Source organism: Setaria viridis, chromosome 6 (genome assembly GCF_005286985.2).
Source record: "Setaria viridis chromosome 6, Setaria_viridis_v4.0, whole genome shotgun sequence".
Classification (NCBI taxonomy): Eukaryota; Viridiplantae; Streptophyta; class Magnoliopsida; order Poales; family Poaceae; genus Setaria; species Setaria viridis.
In genome coordinates, this window is record NC_048268.2 from 19,806,283 (window position 1) to 19,829,370 (window position 23,088).

At 43.7% G+C, this 23,088-nt stretch overlaps 1 pseudogene; it reads left to right on the forward strand.

Annotated features, from left to right (window-relative positions):
• Window positions 1-18,441: 18,441 nt before the first annotated feature.
• On the forward strand, window positions 18,442-21,679 carry LOC140223199 (uncharacterized; annotated as a pseudogene).
• Window positions 21,680-23,088: the final 1,409 nt, after the last annotated feature.

The following is a 23,088-nucleotide window of genomic DNA, read 5'->3' on the forward strand; positions in this document are numbered from 1 at the left end:
GGGACTCTTAAGCACTTCTTTAGCTGGGATACATGAAATACGTCATGTATAGAAGCAAGTGTGTCTGGCAATGACAGCTTATATGCCACTGGCCCTTTTCGTTCCAAAATTTCATAGGGACCAATATACCTCGGGGCTAACTTACCCTTTACTCCAAAGTGCTGTATGCCTTTCATTGGGGATACCTTTAAGTATACAAAATCTCCGGCATAAAATTCCAAGGATCGTCTTCTTTTGTCCGAATAACTCTTTTGCCGGGACTGGGCTACTTCTAAATGCTTTCGAATCTTCTAGACCTTCCCCTCGGTCTCCATAACCAAGTCCGATCCCAAATATGTCCTTTCTCCTACTTCCGACCAATTTAGAGGAGTTCGGCATCTTCGACCATACAAGGCTTCGAAAGGTGCCATCTTAATGCTAGCTTGATAGCTATTATTATAGGAGAACTCGGCTAGGGGCAAACATTCATCCATAGCTTAGAGAAGGTAAGGACACATGCTCTTAACATGTCTTCCAGAATTTGATTGACCCTTTCTGTCTGTCCTCCAGTTTGAGGATGATAGGCAGAACTTCTAATTAGAGTAGTACCCATGTCCTTTTGCAATTGTTCCCAGAATCTGGAAACAAACTGGGAACCTCAATCGGAGATAATGGTCTTCGGTACTCCGTGCAAGGATACAATCCGGGCTATATAGAGCTTGGCATATGTCGATACCGGATGAGTAGTCTTGACTGGAAGGAAGTGAGCCGACTTAGTAAGGCGGTCGACAATAACCCAGATGGAATCATATCCTTTTGAAGTGGTAGGCAGTCCCACTATAAAATCCATAGAAATATCTTCCCATTTCCAAACAGGGATTTCTGAAGGTTGTAACAAACCTGCCGACTTTTGTAGTATGGGTTTAACTCTTTGGCAAGTGTCACATTCTGATACATATCTTGCAATTAAAGGTTTCATTTTGGCCCACCAAAATCTTTGCTTTAAATCTTGGTACATTTTATTGGTTCCGGGATGAATGGAGAACTTGGACAAATGTGCTTCTTCTAGGATTAATCTCCTTAGGTCCTCATCTTCAGGGACTACTATCCTGTTCTTGAAGTATAGTCCTCCATCCTCTTCTTGATTAAGTTCGGGAATCTTCCCCTCGGCTTTTTGCTGATAAAGTGTCTTAATCCATGAATCTTCTTTTTGGGCTGTTATAATTCTTTCTTTTAAGGTATCTTGAACTATAATATTCTGAAGTGTGCCCTGTTTAACTATTTCCAAACTTAATTCTTCCATATCTTCACACAAGGTCTTTAGGTTAGACTGGACGGTAGTGCAGTGGTATTGGGCCTTTCTGCTCAAGGCGTCGGCCACCACATTAGCCTTACCAGGATGATAATGGATTTCCAGTTTATAATCTTTAATCAGTTCCAGCCACCGTCTTTGCCTCATGTTCAAGTCCATTTGAGTGAAGATGTATTTCAAGCTTTTGTGGTCAGTAAAGATACGACATTCACTACCTAAAAGATAGTGTCGCCATATCTTTAATGCATGCACTACGGCAGCAAGCTCTAAATCATGGGTAGGGTAATGCTCTTCATGACGTTTTAATTGTCGAGAGGCATAAGCAATAACCCTGCCTTCTTGCATCAGAACACATCCGATGCCTGTTCCTGAGGCATCGCAGTATACATCAAAAGGTTTCTCTATGTCAGGTTGAGCTAGCACTGGGGCTGTAGTCAATAATTTCTTCAAGACTTGGAATGATTCCTCACACTCAGGTTTCCATTCAAATTTTATGTCCTTCTTTAATAACTCTGTGATTGGTTTAGAAACCTTTGAGAAATTGGGAATGAATCTACGGTAATAGCCAGCCATTCCCAAGAAACTTCTTACTTCATGAACAGAGGTTGGCGATTTCCAATCCAGTATATCCTTGACCTTTCCGGGATCTACTTCGATTCCTTTTTCGGACAGTATATGCCCAAGGAATGGAACTTTCTTTAACCAGAATTCACACTTACTGAATTTGGCATACAACTGATGTTCCTGGAGTCTATTTAGAACAATGTGCAAGTGTTGCGCATTTTCCTCTTCATTTTTAGAAAAGACAAGGATATCGTCTATAAAGACGATCACAAATTTATCTAGCTCCGGCATGAATACTAAATTCATGAGGTACATAAAATGCGCTGGGGCATTTGTCAGTCCGAAAGACATAACCAAATACTCATATAGTCCATATCGGGTCGAAAAGGCTGTTTTTGGTATGTCCTCGGGTTTTATTTTAATCTGATGGTACCCTGATCGAAGGTCGATTTTTGAAAAGACCTTAGCTCCGGACAACTGGTCGAACAACAAATCAATCCGTGGTAGCGGATACTTGTTCTTGATGGTTACCGCATTCAAAGGGCGGTAATCCACACATAACCTTAATGTGCCATCCTTCTTTTTAACAAATAGAGCTGGGCAGCCCCATGGTGAAGTGCTAGGTCGGACGAAACCCTTATCCAACAATTCTTGGAGTTGTGTTTTTAATTCTGCTAGCTCTTTAGGTGGCATTTGATATGGTCTTCTAGAAATAGGAGCGGTGCCTGGTTCTAACTCAATAGTGAATTCTACTGCTCTATCAGGCGGTAGCCCAGGCAAATCTTCTGGAAATACATCTAGAAACTCATTAACCACAGGAATAGATTCTAGAGTCACTGCTCTAGTCTTTTTGACCATCTGGTCCAAACAAGGATGAGCGGGTAATTGGAGCTCGAAAGAGTGGCCTTGATCATCTTTCATGCTAACGACCCGAGTAACCATATTAATTTGAACTTTATGTTCTTTCATCCAATTTACTCCCAAAATAAGATCTATTCCTTGATCTTCCAGAATTAAAGGATAAGCTCCCACCTTATTTCCTTCTAGGTTTAAAATCACATTGCGTGCTACTTGATTTGTATTCTGTGTGGCCCCAGTAGCTTGAATAGCATACTTGACATTTAATGTATGAATCTCTAGTTGATGTTGTGTAACAAACCTTCTACTTATAAAGGTATGTGATGCGCCGGAATCAAATAAAACCATAGCAGGATAATTGTTAACGAGATACATACCTGCTAGGATAGGCTCTCCTTCTGGAATTTCTTCTGCAGTCATATAGTGAGCTTGTCCCGTCTTGGTGTTGACGAACTTGCGACGGACAAACTTTTGTCCAGTGCCTTGGCCTGAGGTTTGAGCCTTTAAGTTTGCGTTTCCCCCAACTTTGGGAAAACGACAGTCTCGGGCGAAGTGTCCTGGCTTCCCACAGTTGAAACAAACCTGTGGGGTTCCTGAAGAAGTAGGGTTACGAAACCTGAGAGATGGTGCAGTTCTAGGACGAGGGGCAGCACTGGAAGCTCTAGCATTCCAGGACTGGATAGGCCGTTGCTGGAATGAAGGACGATACATGGGTCGGGGAGGACCTCTATATACCATCCTCATTCTCTGGGGAGCATTCCCAAAGTTCCCAGAAGGGACATTCTTCCTCTTCAATGCTTCTTCTTTTCTCAAGGTTTCATCCAAAATTTTCATCTTTTCTTCCGCGGTAATAGCCGTACTCACCGCGGAGCTATAATCGGCGAAAGTGCAGGTGGATAACTTTTCCTGCATTCTTGTGTTAAGTCCTCTAAGATAACAATCCCTCTTTCTGGATTCAGTATTGACATGCTCTGGCGCATATTGGGCTAAGTGGTCGAACTCACTGGTATATGCCAGAATACTGCGAGTTCCTTGTTGCAGTCCTAAGAATTGTTCTAGTTTCATTCTCATGACACCTTCCGGTATGAACTGCGTCCGAAAGGCTTCCTTAAAATCTTCCCATGTGACTTCCCTCCCCACTGGCTGCCTGGCCAGATGACTGGTCCACCAAGTTGCTGCGGGACCTTGAAGCTGAAGCCCTGCAAATTCGGCCTTCTGAGCGGCAGTACATTGGGGGATTACTCGAAATTTTTGTTCCATGGCTTGAAGCCACTCGTTAGCCTCCAGTGGATGCTCGGCCTTCAAGAATACTGGGGGACGGGTTTCCAGAAATTGGGTGTAGGACACATCCTGCTCCAGATCTCGCCTACGTCCACCGTTGCCAGTGTTCTGTACTATCATCTGGAGTAATCGGGCTTGTTCTGCCCCAGAATTCATAAGACTGGCTATGGCGTCAGCCAGTGTGGGTGCTCTTGGTAAATCCTCTTCCTGACCTCCGGAACCTGAAGCTCGGGGTTCTCTGGGATCTGTCATGCTGCCAAGAGTAACAAGATATTAATATCTAAGGTGCATTTTATCAACAATTTTCTGCACACTGACATGTCACACATCACAACATGCTCACATACAAACCATACTTATACACGTACTTATTTATAATACATGCCTTAGAGTTAATTGTACAAAGCCCCTTCGTACCACTTGTCCAACACACATATCTTACAAGAATATATTACAACACTTTCAAACCAAGTTCACTTCAACCATCATAAGGGAAAATGCCTAGCTCCTCGGCATTTAGTCCCAGTCGAGCCATGGCTTCCTGAAGGACGTCTTGGTCTACGGTCATCAACGTTTGGCCTGGGGGAGCGACGGGTGGGGCTTGATTGACGGAATTTTCACTCCCGGACTCCGGTCCGAAGTCACTCCAAGTGCGGGAAGTATCAGAGGTGCTAATTCCAGAGTTTCCTTCCATTTTTTCGGGATCCTCTTCTTCTTCTCCGCCTTCGGGTTCTTCTTCTCCCCATTGCTGCATGGGTCCATAGCCCTGAGGATCTAGTCCATCAGCATTAGCATTGGCCCAAGCAAACTGTTGATTTCCCGCAGGGACTTCACCCTGGTCGTCCTCCATATCCACGTCAAAACCCTCCAGATTCTCATGAGCATATAGATCTATCTCAGGATCTGCTGGTGGCACCGGATCTTCTTCTACTTCCATCACTGGTACTAATTGATCCGCTTCCTCCGGGTTCGGTGGTTGAGGCTCTTCTGGTGGGGGAGGTGGTGGGACATTGACAATATTTTGTGCAGGTGCCTGAGCCTGCATTTCTTCCAGGGCTAGACGAAGTGACAAAATCTCGTCTAGCTGTTGGAACCTTTCTGCCTCCAGCCTATGGACATTGGATTCAGCTTCTTCCCTTGCTCTATCCACCATGCTCCTGCTGGCTTCGATGAACCCTTGCATCACCCTAAGTTTTTCTTCATAATCTTCAATCCTTCTGGATTGCTCTCGCATTGCCTTTTCCATCTCATGCTCTCTTGCCATTGCTGCCTTCTTGTACATCTCCTTGTCATATCGGGCACCCATCACTTCCATCCTAGCATCTTCGTTCTTCTGCTTCTGATTATAATATTCTCTGATGCAGGCTTGATGCAAGTTGTACATAGCGGTCATATAATCAGAAGCAGCAGCAACCAACACATCGTGCTCCACTCGGGATGTGTTCTTCAAAGCTTTAATCCTCCTCCTCCATACCCCGTCATCTTGATGCTTGATTGGATAGAATCGAGCGGAGCTCGACCCTACCTCCACCTTGTGGTTCTCACATAGCTTAGTAAGAGCTGTCATGGCTGCCCTTTCTATGGTGTCGTTGAATTCAAAACCCGACTCCATCACTTCCTCCAAACGCCAATTAGGTCGGGTGTCATCATCCGGGATATGCACATACACCGTGCAATATTGCTTGTGGCCAGTATCCTCTTTTCGCCAGTAGTACTCTGGGGGATTGTGAAAACCCAATTCTCGTAATGTTTTCCAAAGCAACTGCACGAATCCCGGCTTATCCAAGTAATGACCGCGGGTCCACCCATCCTTATCCGTGTAGCCTTCTTCAAACATCCTATAAAAAGAAACGGGGTCAGGTCTAACGGCACTCACCAAACCCAAAAGTTTTAAAACATGCAATGCAAACATGATGCAACGATTCCTACGTGCTTTCAGACTCATATACACACTCGTAGGAAAATTGGTGGCATCGTAATCTCTCCCTAAGTAATAAACTACCGAATACTAGCGACACGCAGCAAACAGTTAGCATCTGTAAAACAATCAACCAGTTAACACTACTGCCACCTCTGACTCTTGTTTTTATTATTTTAAAATAGAGTCTTAGTGTTTAAAAGGTAATATCTGTTGATTATCCCAACCTACGGCTCTGATACCAGCTGTGGCGGAACCGCCCAACTTAAGCTGATTTAAGTGCGCCTAATCGCCGTCAGAACGGCAATTATCCGAAACGCACCTAAAACAGCATAAGTCCGGTAGTCCGTCGAGTGTCCCTAGGACTCCTCGAAGGATCCACGGCGTGTCTCATAACCATACATCAGGATAATATCCGCGATGGGATAATATCAACAAACATTACATTTTTACATACATAATTAAGTGGTACGAGTTATTACAGGACATAAGTTGAAACAAACTTAGTGATGCAGTATTAGTCAAGTTCTAAGATTAAACATAAATAGTTCAGGAGAAGATGCGTAGATAAACTTTTCTCTAGGGTATTGTGAGACTCAGGTCAATACCCTAGGGCTTCGGGGTCTCCTCCTCTGTAGCCTCCTGTGGAGCTTCTGAAAGATAGCCACAAGGGGAAAACTCTGAGTACGGGGTACTCAGCAAGTCTTACCCGACTAACCAATATAATAGTTTTATTTGGGATGCATGCTAGCTTTTGGGTGTCCTTGGTTGACACAATTTTTGCCGAAAAGCTTATTACGAGTAAGGCCTTAGTTTTATCTTTTATTTGAGTTAAGTTATTACCTAACCATTCTAAATGATAACAGAAGTAAAAGCAATCATAGCTGTTAAATCATACATCACTTGATAACAGAAGATACATATTGCATGAATTGATACTACGATGCTCAACAGTGATCAAGTGCATTCATAATCGAGAATTGCGGCGATCCGGATCTAATTACATCCTGCATGAGCGTACCCTGATCACCAGCTTTATACGACTGTCCAGGTCGTATCTAACAACCTCTCGATTAGCAAAATCAATGATTAGGAATACGACTACCCGGACCCAGGGATGCACCCCCACATGGGACCCCACGTCTGGCCCGATCACCATGTGAGTTTCAGGCTACACCCCTGCCAATCTCCAGCACGTCAAGCGCGGGTACGAAGTATTCCTGATCACAGAGTTTACTAACCTACTAGGCTTTACTGGTCCCACACCCAGTAAGTGATCAGATGTTTATCACTTGATCAAAAGTTAAGACAACGAATCGGGCCTTAACCAGATTAATCTAGCAGACAGAACTACATCTCTAGCTTCTGTCCGTTTTCACTTCCCAAGTTATCCTTTATAAGCAACATGTATGACTTAAGAGTTTTCCTTAAGGTTGGTAAACCAAGCATGTAAGCAAGTAAGCAATTCTAGACTTGGGTAGTTTCTAAGGTTTGAACAAGTGGCAAAGATGTCCTTAAATCAAGGCATGATCATACACAAGAATAGGTTTCAATCAACTCCTAGACTTAGTGCATGCAATAAGCAAATAACCTATAACTAGTCACATGAAATAACGACTCCAAAATAGATAGGTATAAATGCACCGGGGCTTGCCTTGTTCGCTAAAAAGATTAGTAGAAGCTGACGGATTGGCTTCACAGGGAACAAACTCAAACACTTCTTCGGATTCCGAAGGTCCTTCTGAAAATTCCCAATAATCTCCTTCCGGTGCTTCGGGATCTACGGTATATATACATGCAGGGGGTTAGAATGCAAAATTTTTGAATAACAGACTATACAACTTTCCTTCATGATAAAGTTCCAAGCCAACAAGGACTATACGACTTATCATGATAAAGTTGCAAGCCAACACACAAAAATCTAAAAAGATTAACCTATAATTTTATTTTTCTTATTTAACCCTTCTTATAGCTTTTTCTTTTATTTTTAGAAAAAGTTATAATTATTTTCTAACTTGAAAATCTAATTTCCTATGATTTAAGAATAATTTGTGATTAAGAAAGTGTTATTCATATTTTATACATTTTATAAATATTAAGTACTTATTTAATTACCTTAAAAGGAAGGCATTAAATAAATACCCGAATTTTTATTATTTTTCTAGGGTGTAAAATTTTTAATGCATAAAGGAAAATAAAACAAGCCTAACAAAATTGGTTTCACTAATTTTGGACACTCCTACAAATTTCTGCGATTAAAATGGTGTAAAATGAATTTAAACGAATTATTTTGCTAAAGGAAATCTAATTTTTCCCGAAAATCACCCGAAATACTTTTATTACTCACCCACTCTCTACCCTCTCTCACGAACACTGGGCCCCACGGCGCGGACCCCACCTCGCCTATTCCTTCTACCCGCCAGCGCTATTCCTCCCCCCGACGGGCCCCGCGGGCCGATTTTCTTTTTCTTCTTTCTTCTGCGGCCCAATACCGGCCCACGGCCTTCTTTCCTTTTTCTTCTTTTATTTCGCGACGCTGGCCCGCGAGCTGTTCTGGCCTCCGGCCCTTTTCCTTTCCGATTCCAGCCGACCGCGCGTGACTCCCTGGGCCTCCGGCCTCTTCTTCTTTTCCCGGCCGAAACGCGCGCGCTGCTACCGGGCCTCCAAACCGCGGCCCAGCAACCGACCGCGCGCCCGGCCTACCTGCTGCTGCGCCTCCCCCCCTTCTTTCTCCACTGACGCACGGGCCCGAGCGCCCAGCGTCTTCTCCTACCTCCCGCCAAAAGCGCCCGTGACAGGGGGCGGCGCGGCTCGCCGGCCGGTGCCCTCCCGGTGGCGGGACTAGGTTGCAACACCACTCCTACACCTATACGGCCCCGTGCGCGGCAACAGCTCCCCGGGAGATGGCCGGAGCCATCCCCTCCACGGCGACGGGCGGCGACTCCCTCGGCCGGCCGTGGCTACTCACGATGACAGCCTAACCTACTCAAACATCTACCCCTACACCATCCTAGGACCCTAAGGACTCAACTACAACTACTCAGGAAGGAAGAGAGATAGCGCAAGGTGGTTCTCACCGTGAGCGGGCGGCGCGACGGCGGCGGACAGAAATGGCGGCGAGCACGGCTAATCCGGCATGGAGGTTGGACAACAACTGGCCCGGGGTGTAGCTAGGGTGTCTGTGGGGGAGTGGGCGAGAGGAATCGACGGGAGGCGAGATGTGACGGCGGAATTTTGCTCGGCGGCGGTGCTTGGCAGAGAAGAAGCTGGCGGCGGTAAAAAGGAAGACGGTGAAATGGCGGCGCGGGAGCAGTAATTATTCAAGCGTTTAACCCCGCGCATGGACGACACCGTGGCCTACCCGTAGGCTTGCGTGGTGAGGAGGTGGCCTAGCTAATCGCTCTGGCGGTCGACCGACGATGGCGGCGGCGACACGTCTGGTGCTCTGTCACCGCCCGTGATCTTCAGAGCCGAGTCGTGGTCGATCTTCAATCCGACGGCCTCCAGCGCCTTAACAGAAGTTGAAGATAATCTCAAACTCGTCATCTTTTATTTTGGCTTCGGCTCGAGATAAACATCAAATTCGATTCAATTTTGATTGTTTCTCGGGTTCTTCTGGAGTTCACTGAAGAAACTGACATTCAGTTCGTCAGTTATGACAGTGTCACTGACCTTGCTTTGTGACTTGATTTAGTGGTCCAATCCTCCTTCCCACAGTCCAACTTCTTCTCAAATATGCTCTACAATGTCCCAATGTTCCATTTTGCTCATGAACAAGTACCCTCTTTTAGCTACATTGCTCTGAATTTACTTCCAAAGTTGATGTCGTGCTGCTGTTCAGACTTAGCCATTTTCAGGCTTGTCAGTTAACTGTGATTTTGTGCTGACTTTGAGCTTGAGTTTAACTTCCTTCCCTTCACAGTTCCTGGCCAGCAACACATGAATATTGTAGTCCAAAGTTCATACTTCAGTATAGTGCAGTTGTCTTGGTGCACTTATTTGAAATTTTTTCCAGAAATCAATTTCCAAAATGAACTCTGAAGCTGTTTTCTCTGAATCCTATTTTCGGACGGTGAACAGTAAAGGCAGGTTTTCATTTCCCTTTTCAATTTCTTCTGAGATTTTTGGCACTGTTTCAACTCCGAATTTGTGATCCCTCAGTTCCAAATAATCTTACACTTGTATTCCACATGTTTGACAAATTTTTCTGAATTTCAAATTTGAAATTCAAGTTTCGGTCAAATTTGACCCGAATTTGATTTTTGGCCCATTTCTTTTTCTTTTCTTCTTGAATTTCTTTCTAATTTCTCATAGTTACTTTAATGCCTCAAATGGCAATTATTACAGCTCCTCACCACTGGCACCTTTAACTCCTCCGCGATGGGATGCGGCCGCGTCCACCACCGACATAGATGGGTGAAGGAAGATCCTGCCGGCACCGCATCTTCTTCTTCTGCTCCCGCAGGCAGCTGTTGCCTCCTACTCCTTCGATTGCTTCGGCAAAGAGGATGCAAAGGAAGAGGCCATAGTACCGGGAGGGCAGATGGGGGTGGAGGATGGAAGAGGCGCGGCCGGGTGGAGGATGCCGGGATAGAGGTGCGAGCGAAGAAGACAGCTCCGTCTCTCTGACAGGTCGGACAAAAAAAAGGAGCCAGAAGTCTTACTTGCTTTAATATTAGGTAGATATAAGTTTTAGGGTTGTATCTCGCATAGATAGAAAATAAAAGGATGGGCTCAAGTTCAATGTATAAATCTAAGCTGGGCCGTGACAGAGGTCTGCGTGGACAAATCTGATTTGTTTTGTAAGTTCGGTAGGCTTGCTTGGCCCTTGTGAAAGTATTCTACGTGGACCCATCCATGATAGAAAGGCCCAACCAACTTTGCTCGCTTCTTAATGCGCTTTGTCTTCCGTCTTCCACTCCGTCTCACTACCACGCAACCCAACCAAAACCTACACCCACTGGTGTGCAATCCGCTCTCCGGAGCCGATGGGGGCACCCAATCCGCGCAAGCTCGCCGTTCCATAGGTCTCCTCCGGTAAGCACGCTGCACACTCTGCAGATCCTATCTCCATTCATGCTCCCCTCGCTGACGAATCTGGGAATCCCCTCCCCTTCGGTACTCTTTTGCATATTAACCGCTTCCTATCTCCATGGCAATGGCGGGGTGCGCCAAGAATAAGAGGGTGGCGAGGGGCTCCAAGAAGAAGAACAAGAAGAAGGGCATGGCAGCCAGGGCCGAGCCGGCGCGGCCGTGGCGGCCGGGCGGGCGGCGCAGGTGGCCGGGGCAGCCTCCTCGTCTGCTCCTCGCCACTGGCGCCTCTAACTCCTTCGCCATGGGATGCGGCCGCATCCACCACCGATGCAGATGGGTGAAGCTCCCGCCGGCACCGCATCTTCTTCTTGTGCTCCCGCAGGCAGCTGCCGCCTCGTGCTCCTTTGATCACTTCGGCGAAGGGGACGCGGTGGAGGAGGCCATAGGACCGGGAGGGCAGATGGGGGCGGAGGTGTGACAGACCGAGTAATTAAGAACCTAAATCAAATAATCAACAGGATGATTAAGAAGCAAATCAAAGCTAACTCCAATTTGCTGAGAGTTAAGGTCCAAAAATACCTCAGTTTTCGAACCAAGTGTTAAAAACTCCCTCCTGTTGAGAATAACTTGTGAAGAAAATAAAAATAATTTTTAAAGAAGAACTTGAATTTTGGCCAATATAAAAGTGGTATAACTTTTCAAGTTGAACACCTTCCACTCACATTACTTCTTCTAATTTTGAGCAGAGGATGTTCCAAAATCGAGAAGACAATCGGTCAAATTTCAAATCCAATTCCAAAACAGCTTCAACTGACGTTCCACCAAAGGTCCTACCATCCTATCTCCAACTTCGTCGAGCTTCTCCTTGTTGATCTTTATAAAAGTCATAGCACATACCTTATTCCCGAACCTTCACTTTTGGAAATCAAACCGCGTAGTTCGAACTTGGTGTGAAAACACATGTTATACACGACACCTTCATCATGACACGCATCACGAGCATCATCATGCATAATTAAGCATCATGAACATCTTTTTGTGCATAGTTGACCATCATGAGCATCATTTGTGCATAAATGAGTGTTTTGGCCATGCATTGTTAAGTGCTCCGAATTTTGTTATTTATCAGTGGAAAATCAAATTTTCAAAGGAACCCCAATTAATTCCATACAACTGTGCTCACAAAAATTTTATTAAAATATTAGACACCATTTAGTGATTTTACAATATTTTTACCAAAATTTTCAAAGATTTTTTCTTGGGTTAAAAATTCATTTAAAGTTGAATTTTAGCTGTTTTGTTTTGATCGATTGTGTGCAAACCATAAAAGATTTTGAGTTGATTCTTATTGCATTGGATTCTTGGTGATTTTATCTTTCCAACGAGTATTTTTGGAGGATTTTTAGACACTGGTAGCTAGGTCGTTTAAGGGGTCAAAGTTGGCATGTTTTATTTCTCCGCGGGCCCACGCGTCAGTCATCTTCAACCTCTGTCCAGCCACCTGCACGCCTCCCCTTGGCCGGCACAGACGCCGAGGATGGCCATTGGGCGCCTCCGGCCGCGCCAGCAGGCCCCTCTCCACCCATAGGTCCCCCAAGCATCTCCCATGTGCTCTCCCTTCCTCCCCACGCCACTCCTCGCGCTCCATTGGGCGAGCTTCCGTGCACCCGCCATGGCCGCCACATGGCCGGCGGCCACCACTAGCCCCTCCCCTCCAATCCTCACGCCCGGTGCTGTGTCACCTCGCCCGTGCTTATGCTCTCCGCTCCCCTCCTATATAAAGCCCCCAACCCTCCCCTTCCTCCATTGCCAGTACAAGCTCCAAGTTTTCCCCAAACTTCGCTGCCCAAATTCGTCGCCGTGGTGCACTCCCGACCCGATTCCTCGCAGCCACGGCACCTAATCGTCGTCCCGCATCCATTTTGCTACTTCCCGGCCGTCCTCCCTCGTTGGACGACCCTCCCCACGGCGAGTTCCCCCACCCCCATCCGCTACCTCCTGGAAGTTCCTGTTGTGCCACTCCTCCTTGTCACCAGACCCTTCTGGTGAGCCTCCTGGCCCCCGTGCGCCGCCCCTCTCCCTCCCCAAGCCACCCCTACCCTTTCCCCCACCTTCGGCCCCAAGTCCATGGCTGGCCGTGCCTGTTCCCGTGCGTGCGTGCCTGTGTTGTGTACTGTTGGTGCATGGGGGGCTTCATTGGAGAAGAAGAAGGAAGTGTAGGGGGTTATGGGGAAGTTTCAGGGACGTTGGCGCAATTAACCCGTAGACTTGGGGGCTAGATTGAAAGTTTGTCTCGGTTTTCTTTATTTCCTAGATCTAAAAAGGCTGCAACTTTGAAAATTCATAGTAAATTGTAGAAAAATCGTAAAATAGAAAATGAGGACTTTTTGGAATTCTTGTGAGAAGAATTACACATTAGATGCATAATATGATATGTTTTATTACAAAGTTTCTGCTGTTTTTATTTATTCTTTCAAAGTGCTTTTAGAAATTCTTTTAAGTTGTTAGATGCACATCTTGAGTTATACAAGTCCAAAACTTGTGATTCCAGTTGTGTTGGTCTTGTGATGACACCCTATAGCTAATAAAAATATTAAACATGTTAGTTGTGTACTGTTTTTAACATGTTTTGATTTAATCTTGATAAATAGGCAAATTCTAGCTTGTCGTGCTTATCGTTTTCATATCTAAAGTTGTGGTGCTCCAATCGTTGTGAAATTTTTATGGTAGGCTATATGTGGTGCTCTTGAGCGGTGGTAAACATTTCATACTGATTGGTGCATGTATGACTGAGTTATTGAGTTAACTTGTTTATTGCTTCATAAATGGTTTTAAATAAGTTATAACTTTTATGTAGGTGTAAAAATGGGAAATGTGGTTCCACTACCTTTTTATGATGTTGTTCTACTATAATAACATATAAAAGGGCTATATGTTTCTAGAAAATAATGATCTTTAGATTTATCTTGCTTTTACATGTTTCTTGCTATAGCAACTTGTCTTTTTCATAGAAATTAAATTATAAAACCTGAGCATGTGTGATTTATACAGTAGCCATGTTTTGATAACATCTATCATCCATAAAAATCTTAGCTCCCAATGAGATGTTTGCCACATCACTTATAATTAATATATATGCTTACTATATAATTGGACGATGAAAGTTTGCTAGTAGATGCATATACTTAGGTCATGTGAAGCTTTTAATCATTTTTTTGAGGGGTACATATGATTCTAAGTTATGATAAGTAGTGGTTAAGCTTTGAATATGACTCATATGTATGCTCTCATGTTAATATAACAACTACTTATATAAGTTCTTCACCTTTGCTTTGATTCTTGCTTAAGGTATTTAGGGTGTTCCATGTTACCTAAAGCTAACGCTATTTAAATATGTCCATAATATTTATGAGCTATGTATTTAACATATGGATATGTTACGTTGTTAAGGAAATAAATGAAGAACCTTGTTGCATATGTGCTGAAATGGCTGCTAGAGTAGTTTCTGTTGTGGCAATATTTTCGTGATGCAAATGATGTTTTCTGTAAATATGGTGAATATAAAAGTTGTGGGTAACTTCATAATCTACCTTGTGTCAAATTTTCATGACCATAATCCTGATGGTTTAGGAGCTATAGATTTTATAAGTTCATTGTCAGGTTTTGCATGCTCTATATATAGGTCTGAATGATTGCGTTGTTTGACTTAGCTAAGCTTCGAATAATATCTTGGAGATCATATAAGAAGTGTAGGGTTTTTCATGAGCCTTCCAAATTGTTAAAGATCACCCCTTTTGGTTGTTTAAATCTCCAGTTATGAGCTTCTGAAGTGGAATGGCAGAATCTGTCCTAATCTGGACAAAGATGTCTTCTTTGTGAGGTTTGACCTGGTTAACTTGCATTTTAGTTTGTGGTGTTTAAAATATAGATGTGCATGGTTTGTTAAGCTTTCTAAAAAGTCTAGAACCACCTTGTTGTGAAAGCTATAACTCCAGATATGGCTGTCTAAAGTTTAATGTCAGAATCTGTCCACGTTTGGACAGATTTGCTTCTTTGTGTAGTATAGTCTTGTTAACTGTTGAATTATCTTGATTTGACAATAATAAAGTTATATATAACTTAATAAGGTTTCTACCAAGTTAAGGATCATGAGTGTTGGAGGTCTAGAACTCCATTTATGCATCTCTGAAGTTCATGTCGGTTTTCTGTCCTTATTTGTACAGATATGCTCTTTGGTGTGTTTTCACCTTGTTAGTTGTTGAATCAGCTTTTGGTGTGAATAATAAAGTTTTATATAATTTCATTAAATTTACATAAAGTATAGGATTACCCTTTTTGGATACTTATATCTCTAGTTATAGCTAAAACAAGTGACTACTGTGCTGCTGTCCAGATTCGGTGTATGTGCTTAATGTTATTAGCTTCAACTTGATGCTGCCTTGTGTGATGGCTAGTTAGATCATATCATTATTAGAGTTAACTTGATCTACCTGAGAATCTTATAAACATGTTATATAATGTTGGTCAAGCACTTAACTAATAAATGGTCATGTATGCATGTTGTTACAAAATAACCTTGCTGCATAGCTTGCGAGAACCTTAGTGAGATTGGTGTGTGACTTGCTTGTGTATGAGTGGTTTAAAAATAAATGTAATATACTTTGATCACCTTCAACTTGCTGGTTGTGTGATGCTCTTATGTATGCCATGTTGATAAGCACCATCACCCTAGTTCTTGTATGACGCTATGCTTAATTAGCTCTTGATTGTTAAATGCTTGCAATAGCTTGACTTGAGTTAACTAATGTGCCATGCTTGTTATGCTTGTTATCTCTATGGAGACTTGAGTGATAGTTAGTTAAATAACTTGGTCTCTAAGTGCTTATATCTTGTGGTGTAACCTTGTGCGTGTCCCGAATGCTTTTGTGTGATGCATCTCTTTTTATTGTTCTTCGTATTCATGCTGTTGCATCTTGCATCTCATCTAGATACGCTAGATAAACCACGTGAAGGATGTGATGATGGAACCAAACCCGAAGACGGTGTATGGTGGAGCTATCTCGAAGATGTAAGGACTAAGCATGTGCCGAGATGGGAGATGCTTGCCAAGCGAGTGTCGTCTAACAAACACTAACCTATTGTGGTTTCCAGGCAAGCCCCGGAGCATAAATTCCTATCTTGAGTTCATGCAATATTATTGATTACTTGATTGTGCATTTACATTTCTAGGAGTTGTAATGGAACCTTAGATGCATAAACTCAGTACCTTGATCTGAATACTAGTTGCTAAGGTCAAATAGTTGCAATGCTTAATAGGTCTCGGTAAAAGTCGAGTGATTTCCTGTCACTCGCGAGTTATAGGAGTTGAATGTTTATTTATGTTGCAACTATAAGGACGACGGACGGGGTCGGGCTTATGTTCGATACTTGGTGGTTTGCCCCGTCTGTCTAAATGGAATTGATCTAAGGTCGAAACGTGTCGGCGTTCGTGATCAAGTGTTTGAAAGTACTAATCTCATACCTAGTATGGGATGGGGAAGCCTAGTACCTGATTGAACTGGGGCGTGGCATACCCTCCGGCTTTCCTTGGAACGTCGTTCCCATGGTGCATCATGTGGGTGCAAGCGCGGTCATAGTACAGCAGAGGCCGGGATTATGGAGCATTGCATGCCAAAGGCAGTTGGCCCTGACACGTGCCTAAGGGATCAATGGGGACAGCTGACAAATGAAGCGACCCTTCGTGGTGCGCGGATGTCGTGAGATTAGGTTCTCCATGCATGGTTAATAAATTCGAATCGATTCGTCTGCCTCTCACAGTTTGGGACTACTTGATTGCTATTCTGCACTGAGTAAAGATGGAACATGATGATGATATTAATCTTGATGCTTGTTCTTTAATTGTTTGGAAACTATGCTTGCCTAGTATAAGTTGCTAATCTAGACTGATTAATAAACTTAGAACATGAGCTAAAATATTGAAAGTAAAGACCAACTTTAGTCGCTTTTGGCAAAAATAAACCCACCGCCAAAAAGCCTTGCATGTCTAGGAGTCGGTGGAGTAGTTACCACCTGACGGGTAAGCCTTGTTGAGTATTAGTATACTCAGCCTTGCTTGTGGCTTCTTTTTCAGGTGTGGTTGCTAGTGTTGTCTTGTTTGGGACCCATCCTCGGTCGGCGAGGACAGGGGTCATTGATGTCATGATCGGCTTCGTCATGATATCGTGTATCGACGTTTAGCTTCTACTTGATTTACTTCTTGTTGCTTACAACCTTGCAAATCCGGTCTGAATTTCGAAAACTCTGATGTAATAAAATGTTGAACTATGTTATTGTGATGGGAATGTTGTAATCTCTGTGCCCACTCACCTTCGTGTGAGCAATGCTTCTCGATCCTGAGTAAGTGGTTTATCGGATGAAATCCGACGGACGACCATGTTGACTTGCTTAAAGTGCATGATCGCGTGTCAGGCGACTTAAGTGCATTTTAGTCAGGTTAATTTGGGCAGTTCCGCCACAGGAGGATGGAAGAGGCGCAGCCGGGTGGAGGATGCCTGGACGGAGGTGCGAGCAGAGAAGACAGCTCCATCTCTCGATCTATTTCAGTTGTAGGACGCGGACCGGATGGACCCACATGCCCTACCGGTGCATCAAGGGCCCACCTGTTAGTAATAGAAGTTGGACCGAACCAAAAATTTGGACAGAAGCGGTCCACAATTTAATAATAGATATAGATATTAGTATTTTGTATTTGTTTCCTTTACATATACTAGTTCCAAATGCTAATATATATAAAAGTTGTATTTGATCTATAATATTACATTTGAGATAATATTATATATATATACATCTTTTGCATACACATTTATGAATAATATTATATTGCATCAACACTTGAAGTTCAACATTTGGATCAACTATTCTGAACCCAAGTCCTAACGGTGACGCGGATTTGATACCGCTAGATTTACTACCTTATCCAAAAGAAATTCACTGAGTTGTTCTTGAATTGCCCTGATTTACTACCTGCAGCCATTGATCTACTATATAATAACCTTTGTCAATGACATAGATGAGAGACATGCACTCCTCAAGATGGAAAAAATCAGATCATCTGCCACCGCCCCTCTCGACGCCCCTCTCACCAGATCTACACCGCGTCCGCCCCTATCGCTCGACTCCTCCCGCCTCCCCTTCCTCTCACACACTCCCACATCGCCGCCGCCACCCCTCTCTCCTGAGTTCGTCCGCCGCCGCCCCTCTCGACGCCACACCAGTAGCCCGTGCTCCTCCGGCGCCGCCTACAAGCTAGAAGATCCACATCTGCGCGCCGTCGATGGACGGATACGGTGACGACGGCACTAGGAACTTCTTCTTCGGCAGCTTCGACCTCTTCTCTGGCGAGGGAAGCTAGCATCCGGGGTTCGGATCCATCGATGGTCCCTAGATTGGCATTGAGGCACTCGACCTCAACTCGCAGGCGAATGACTGGTCCTCGATGGCGGCTTATCAAGGATCTTGCAATCCGACGCACTGGCTGCATCCGAGAGCATGGGGCCTCATCCCTCTCAACCGCACGGTGGCAAAAGAGGTTGGTCTCGCACACTCGGTTTACACAATGCTCGGAGCAGTGGTGGAGCCGTAGCAGGTCACGGCGAATCGTCACCGTCCAGTCGCGGCCACCATGGTCGGTTGCCACCTTTTCCCGTCGCCAGCCGTGGGATGCGTGGAGCTTCTTCGGCAGCGCCTGCTGCATCCGTAGGCCGTGGCTCAGGCCGACGTGGTGGACGGCAAGGCAATGACGATGACGATATTGATGACAATGAAGTCGAAGAAATTTTTCCAAGGCAGGTATGAGTCTTATGTCCATTGATCTCAGACAAGTGCGTGAATTCACTATTGCTGTTAGAGTAATATCAAATGCTTTCTCTTGTGATGCATATGGTAGAATAAATTTGACAGAGGAAGTTGGTCATTAGAGCACAATAACAACTTGTTGTGTCAATTACTCGTTGATCAAATTGAAATGGGTAACTACATCAAAGGGAGTATGACAGCAAGAGGGTATAAGCTCATCATAGAAAAGTATTACTGCGGGCCAGGGCTCAGGCATGATAGGAAACAGATAGCTAATAGAATTAGGTAGCTCAAGGGAATGTATCAGTTCATACAAGATCTCCATTCCAACAGTGGCTTAGGCCGTGATGAAAATGGGTGGCCTACTGCAAGCTTGGAATGGTGGGAGACTGCAACAGAGGTATTTGTTAATCTAGTACATGTGCAGGTTGTAAGAAACCATCTGATCAGTTTCTAACTTCAGCTACTACATGTGCAGAAGCATCCAGATTGGAAGAAACTAAGGCATGGGCCTCCAGAGTATATACCAATGCTTGAACACATATTTGATGGTGTAGTTGTGGATGGTTCAAGTTCTTTTGTTGCAGGACACACCAATACAGATGATCAAACAGCCACAGAGCATGAAGAGCCTGAAGAAGACATGCCTCCAGAGAATACACAGAATCCTATGAGTACAAGCAGCCGCAAGAGAACAGGTAGTACCAGCACAATAGCTTCAAGTCCAAGCAAGAAGTCCAAAAGCCCAATGGTCAAAATGATGAAGGATTACATTAGTTTCTCTTCTAAGCAGCAAGATGAAAGGAATGAATATATCAAGCAAGCTATCTGTAATAGGCAAGACAAGAAGTCTCAGTTGTCCAACACCATTAAGCAGGCTCAGAATTTGGTTTTAGAGTTTGGGGTGGATGAAACTAGTACTGAGTACTATGCTGTTTCCCAGATTTGCTTAAATGAGTCAATGAGAGAGTTCTTCATTAACATATCTACAGCAGAAGGAAGGCTGGCCTTCTTGAAGAGATATTGCAAGCAACACAACCTAGATTAGAATTTTGTCTTTGTGATGATGCCTTTGTGTTGACTTGAACTATCTGTACTACTTGAACCTAGATTTGAAATGAATTTGCTTTGAACTGTTTGTGTTGAAATGAATGTGCTTTTAACTGATGTGGTGGCTGAATTGAATTTGGTTTGAAGTGTATGTGTTCATACAAATGAATTTAACTGATTGCAATTATCTATTATGTCTCAGGATATGGATGTGGAAAGTGATTCAAGTGACGATGAGCTCTTCAGGCTCATTATTGAGGACAATGAATATGAAAGGAAGTTCACGGAGGATCTACTTATGTTTGGTATGTACAATGACACTTACTTCCATAAAGCTAAGAAGAGAAAGATGGTTGAAAGTGGCCATGATTGGGTGATGAGAAATCTAATAGATTGTGTCCAATCCTATAACATGTTTAGAATGAGTAGACAATTGTTTGATCGTCTGCATGATCTATTGGTGCAATCATATGGCCTAAAGTCCACATCAAAGAGTTCTTCAGTAGAGGCCTTAGGAATGTTTCTTTGGATGGTTGGTGCATCTCAGTCAGTCAGACAAGCCAAGAATAGATTAGAGAGATCATTAGATACAGTTCACCGCAATTTTGACAAAGTTTTGAAGTGTGTTATAAAGCTAGTAGCTGACATAATTAAGCCAATCGACCCTGAATTTAGAACAATGCACCGTAGTTTACAGAATCCTAGGTTCTCTCCACACTTCAACAATTGTATAGGAGCAATAGATGGCACTCATATACCAGTTGTTGTGCCAAATAACAAGGTGGTGCAACATCTATGTCGAAAGGCTTCACTACACAGAATGTGCTTGCGGTCTGTGGCTTTGACTTGAGGTTCACATTTGTTCTTGCGGGCTGGCCTGGTTCAGTACATGACATGAGAGTTTTCAATGATGCAAGGGACAAATACAAAGACAAGTTCCCACATCCCCCTCCTAGTATGTTGTGCCTATATTTGCACATTCAGAATATATGCCACTTTGGTTGTAGCTTTTGTTTGTAACAATAATGTTCGTATTTGCAGGGAAGTTTTACCTAGTGGACTCTGGATACCCCAATCGGCCTGGTTATCTTGCACCTTACAAGGGAACAAAGTACCATCTTCCAGAGTTTAGGCATGGGCCGATGCCCAAAGGTATGAAAGAGACCTTTAACTTCGCTCATTCATCTCTTAGAAATTGCGTCGAGAGGTCATTTGGAGTTCTTAAGATGAAGTGGTGGATTTTGTTGAAAGTGCCAAGTTATCCAATGCCAAAGCAAAGCCAGATAATTGTTGCATGTATGGCACTTCATAACTTTATTAGAGAGAGTCATATGGAGGATGAGGACTTTGATCGTTGTGACCGTGATGAGAACTATGTTCCTCATGAAGCATCAACCTCTCAACCCCCAACACAAAATACTCAATCAAGGGATCAAGATACAAACATGAATGCATTCCGTGATCAAATAGCCTCAAGTTTGTATAATAGATCGTAGAGTATTTGATTTCTTGTATTGCCTAGGACCATTGAGTTGTATACTTGAACAATGATGTACTTGAAGGAATACAAACTATTGAGAGACCAGCAGGAACAGCAGCGTGTTCCTCCTGACCGGCCGGCACCTATGCATGTCCATGTGCATGGACAGATACAAGTGAACTATTTCAGGCATGCATGTGCATGTGCATGTGCATAGAGAGCACACCAATTTCAGGCTTGCATGTGCATGGAGTCAATAAATGAATTTGAGACATGCATGTGCATAGAATCAATAAATGAGGGGGCAAATCAGCCATTACTACAAGGAAGACTAAATTTTAGCTCATGGATCCAAACACCCCATAAGGACTAAACTTTAGGGACCCATCAACTTTGGATCCAAACACCACCTTAGTACTATTATATTGCTTCTATTATGTTTCTGCAATTAAGATGGACCCCTTTGTTAGATATTGATTAATTTCTAGTCCTAAGTTAGCTGCTACATCATCCTACATCATCTATGCTGATCACTTATCTCCACTCGTATGCTCTCCGCCTACTTTCCTCCATTTTAAATTGTAGATAATTCTAACTTTTCAAGATATATAGATTTTGCTACGTATCTGTATTTAGATGAATAATAAAAATCATGCATATAAAAAAATTAAAACGATCTGTAATTTAAAATGGAGGGAGTAGTATTTTTCTCACCTACCTAACAAATAACAATGCGTGACTTGCTTCCGAATACTTTTGAAGATAGGGCGTACTGATCCCCACAATTAATCCAGAGCAAATCCGATCAAGACCGCTAAGCTTGTTCCGCGATTATATTTTAGCCAAATGTGGTACTATTTTTTGCTGACCGGGAAAAAAAATAGGACAAGCAAGATGACATGACGGTCGGTTGGGGCTTTGGCCGCATTTTTTTTACCCAAACCATCTTAGATTTTTTTTTTCATCTCGTGCTTTTTGAGGTCGGCCTGCATCGCTCAGGTCTCCTCCTCTGCGATGCACCATCCTGCACCGTCCGATCAGCAATCCTCCCCCACCCACCCCCCGCCCCCAACCATGGGGACGCAGCTGCCGCCGCCGCTAAACGCAGGGGCGGTGCTAGGCCGCTAAATGTCAGAGGTCGAGCCTTGCCCTGCTTTGTCGTTTTGCCTAGTGGGTTGTGCAATCTCCATGGGGTTCATAGGGTTTTCTTCGCGCAAAGGGTTTTGGTTCGGCTGCGGCGCCTCGACGTAGATGTAGGCGGCGCATGTTTGCTGTGAGTTTCCTCGGATTCTTGTTGTGCCTTTTCTACCAGCGTATTTCGGGGAGGATTTTTGATGGGGTTTCCCGTTCTTCTATTGAGCATGGAACAATCGCTTATTTTTCTGGAATTTATTTTTGTTAGGGTCCGTGCTGTTCTTGCAGAGCCACATCTCGGCCCTACCTTCTTTACTGTTTCTGAAACGAAAAAAAGAAACTCAAGATGCTCTAGGTGATCTATTCGCGTCAATTGTATTAATTGTAGAAATCCATCAATGTCCTCTGTAGTGGCTGCTGAATTATGTTGAATGATAAATATTCCTCCTGTATTCCCTAACGTTAGATTCGATCGGCATTGTTGTGTGTTATCTGATTGAAATTGCTTCTCTGTTAGTGATCATTTTTCTAGCAGACAAGTACATTCTTCTTTGCTGGTTTATCGAACATACTAGTAATTAAATTTTTTGTTTTTTTGCTAGTCTAGGTCAATTAGCAGACTAT